The sequence below is a fragment of the Lygodium microphyllum genome, chromosome 1, assembly GCF_053477565.2.
Source record: "Lygodium microphyllum isolate KBCC chromosome 1, Lygodium_microphyllum_v1.1.10, whole genome shotgun sequence".
In the NCBI taxonomy this organism is placed as follows: domain Eukaryota; kingdom Viridiplantae; phylum Streptophyta; class Polypodiopsida; order Schizaeales; family Lygodiaceae; genus Lygodium; species Lygodium microphyllum.
Window position 1 is genome coordinate 41,910,226 of NC_141135.1, and position 4,222 is coordinate 41,914,447.

Sequence of the window (4,222 nt, forward strand, 5' to 3'; positions counted from 1 at the left end):
GCACGTGTGAGTAGACACGTTTTGCTACAAAGGATAGACTCCATTGTAAAACAACAAGAATAGACTCTTGTTTCAAGGTAGCATTAGCTTTCTATAAAAAAATAATTGTTGCATTAGCTTTCTATAAAAAATAATTGTTGTAGTTATCAATTTTATCTTTTTATAAAAAATGGCTATATGAAGGTTTGGATTATAATATCTCTTGTTAGAAGACCCTTCATTTTGTTGCTATGCACGAACTTGAGTAGTCTAGGACAAATGTGTATTTCCTAATCCTTCGGTCCCTACTTGGTCATTTAATGGTTAAGGGTAAGAAAACCAAATCATTGCTTTTAGGAATTGTCAAATCAGATGACTGAATGAATTTGGAGGTTGCAAAGTTGATGAATTTCAAGACGTGTCATCGATTGAATGAATTTTGACCTAGATGAATTGACCACAATATCAATTAGTCAAATTTGAATCTAGAGATCTTTAACTAGAATCAGTCAATGTGAATCACACTTAGGTGAATCTAGAGATCTTTAACTAGATGAATTTTCCATTAGAGAAATTTGGATGAATTCTAATTGGAAATTTGCATTTGGAGAATTGCCAAATTTAATGGCATTGATGACCTTTACGATGGACAACCAAGAATTTTTCTAGCACCATGGACAATCAAATGAATTTGGAAGAGAAAGGCACACAATTGATTGTAGGTAATGAAACCTTAATGGGTCTTGTGACACAAATGTCCTCATAAGTGTGGGTAGGCCCTAAGGCCTTATTATTTGGTGGGTCAACTTTTGAAAGGCAAGGGCTTTTGATTATTTCATTCTTGTGAGAGAACGTGGAGAAACATGTCCAAGCTCATCTTCAATTGACCACAAGAGCATCCAAATTATCTGTGCGAATGCAAACCAGAAGTGAGCTCAACTCCTTCCTCTCATAAAGTAATCTTTCAATGCAAATACGGATTTCAATGTGCCATAGAGCTATGAGGGCATGTTGCAACAGGCTATGACGTTACAACAAGCATGTTAAAACAGGCACCATAGAGCTGTCAAGGCACCTAGTTCAAGCAATGCCGATTAAGTGGCTCAAATTCTTTCCCTTTAAGCCTTATGGCTCAGACTACCTGTTGATTGGCTCAGACTCGGGCATTCAATTAGCAACCATGGCGACTACCAAAGTGCTGTGGATTATGACACAACCTATAAATCTCATATTTTGATTCCTTCAAAGTAAATCCCACATCCAAATCTAGCTTTTTGAGCAGAAAGATTTGAGGATTGAAGGGTGCATTATTGGCTTTGATGAATATATGAATCTCATTTTGGATGATGTAGAGGAAGTTGCTGTCAAGAAGAAGACTCAAAAACCATTAGGACGGATCTTATTGAAGGGAGACAACATCACCCTTATGTTAAACACTAAAAAGTGAGTGCATTTACCCGGTTTGGAGGTGTGGAGTACTTTTGTGTTGAAGTTTCATGCTTTTACGCAAGTAGTGGTCCATCAGAAGTAGCAAAGAAGCTTTCAAGAAGATTTCAAGTGTTGATACATTTCTTTAGCTCCCATAAGTCACCAATGCTAAATTGATAAGGCCTCAAAATTAAAGCGAGCTAATTTGCTAGGAGATCAAGATGTGAAATCTTGTAGCTTTAAATCAGATTCCTCAGAACATGTTGAATAGAAATAGTTCCATATTGAAGGATGAAGCTTGTTATGCAAGAGACATTATTTCTTGGAAGTCACTTACATTCTAGAACCTCAGATATCATGTGATTGTAGAGTTGCCTTTGCATGTATGGCTTCAATTACAGCTTTTGCCTAAATCTCATTAGAATAAACTTTCCCATGATCGAAAAAACACTTTCATAGGAGAGAATCATCATGTATTTTCTCTGCTTTGGGCGGGATATTTAAGAATCTATAATTAGACAGAGAGAATGTTGAGATGGCAAGCTCAACACATGTAGACATTGATGATGGACCACCTGGCTAGATGAGTCCGCACGTCTACACTTAGCACGTTGGTGGTCATTATGATACTCACACGGCCACTGACTTATCACTTATTATATTTAGTTTGTTACACCTACCTCTACAGTTGGCAAAGATATAACACTAGTCGATTAGTGTAGTTGATTATGCACTGTTTGACTTAGAAGGCCACTTTTCTTTATGTTGTATCTTATCTATACCTTTTATACATTGTATAGTGTGTGGAAGAAGAAGAAAAATCAGCAAGAAAACATTTTGGCCTCCATCTCTCTTCTTGTGTTCTTGAGTGAGCTTCCTCTTGTGTATACAGTGTGTGTTTTCCGCAGCAGCACAAGCAAATCCCCCCATCACATGATTCTTGACATGGTATCAGAGCCACGCCACTGAGAGAGGCTGATTTTGAAGGCTAAAGTGAAGGAGAAGAAGAAAGGTTAGAGCAAGCAAACAACAGGTAAGAAGCTCTCCCATTCTTCCACTCTCTCTCTTGGATAATGCCTATGGAGGCACCGGAAGCAAGGTCGAGCAAAAATCTCATATTGTTGTGAGATTTGGTGTGCGAGCAGAGCACTGTATATCCTGCAGACAAAGCCCTTTAGGGCATATCCGCAATTATTTTGGGCATTTGAGGCCGTTTCAGGCCCTGTTTTAGAGCCACAAGGTTGCGGACAGCAGTTTCAGGGTACACTGTGATTTCTGCTGCATTGACCGAAAGTGGGTGCACAGGTTACAGATTGTGAATCTGTAATTTTTTATGTGTTTGCAGGAAGCAAACATAAGGTTTATGTGCAAATAGGTTGCATATTACATGTACTATTGAGCAATCAATGAAAAAGGTTTCTTGGTGTAGTGATGCGCACGTGTTGTGAAAGATTGCGAAAGACTACCTTGTTGTGTTGTATCCATGTTTTTGATAATGGCAGAGAACAGTGAAAATCCCATTATTGAGAAGCTCGGCAAGAACAACTACCCTTCATGTAAGTTCCATGTGACGAACTTCCTCATTGGAAAGGGCCTCCTTTATGAGTTTGTTTTAGGTGAATAAAATGAGCCAGAGCTGGGTATCCCTTCGACTGCAGATGAATTAAAAGCATGGAAAGAATGGAATGTGAAAGACAAAAAGGTGATGTACTGGTTATCTACAGTCATTGATAATACAATGTTGGGACATATCAAGAATGCAGAAACTTCACATGCAGGTTGGACAATTTTTGAGAACATGTTTTCAGTAAATATAAAGGCACAAAAGATTCAACTCAAGCAAGAGTTGAATGCATTGAAGAAAGGGAAAATGTCTGACAATGAGTATGTGTTGAAGGTGAGGAGCATTGCAGATGCTTTAGCAATGATTGATGCAATGCCTGATGATGATGATTTGGTTTCATCCACTTTAAGTGGCCTTAACAATGAGAAGGCATGGAAATCATTTGTTACTTCAGTATATGTACGGAAGCCATTTCCAAGTTTTGATGAGTTGATCTCTCTCATGATTACCAAAGAGATCAATATGCAGGGTGACTCATCTGAAAAAAATTGTGAACAGGTTCAAGAATTTTACTCAAGTTCAGGAAAGGGACGTGGTAGATCCTCTTTGAGAGGCCGTGGTATGGGACGTGCTGGCGATAACCAGCAAAATAGGTTCAATCAGCAATTTGGTGAAATGCAGGTTTCAGGAGGCCGAGGAAACTTTAGGGGCAAGTGGAGCTCTAGAGGAAGAGGTGGATGGTAGAATAGAGGTTCTGGAAATTCTGCTATTGTTTGCCATTATTGTGGCAAAACAGGCCATATTGCAGCCCATTGCTATGCAAAGAAGATGATATTCGCAGTGGTAAATTGCAACAAGGAAACTATGCATCATCTTCACTACAGAATGAAGACAAAAATGAGCGTATGTTTGTTATGCAGCATATGATGAATGCAATTACAGGAAATGGGACACATGATGATGTATGGTATGTCAATTCAGATGCATCTAATCATATCACCAATCATGTTGAATGGTTTGGAGAGATGCAAGACTAACAAAATCCAGGTTATGTGCAGACGGGTGATGATTCATGCCACCCAATTTTACATATTGGAAAGGTTCCCTTGTCCTTGTATGATGGCCAGACAAAGAGTCTAATAGATGTATTACATGTACCATCAATTACAAAGAATCTAGTGTCTATTGGCCAAATGGTAGAGTAGGGATTGCAGGTCTGATTCAATGCAAAAGGTTGTTTTGTAGAAGACT

General features: G+C 38.6%; 1 pseudogene; it reads left to right on the top strand.

The window, feature by feature from the left end:
- Nucleotides 1–1,159: 1,159 nt before the first annotated feature.
- Nucleotides 1,160–1,426, top strand: LOC148041036 (uncharacterized; annotated as a pseudogene).
- The last annotated feature ends 2,796 nt before the right edge of the window (nt 1,427–4,222 follow it).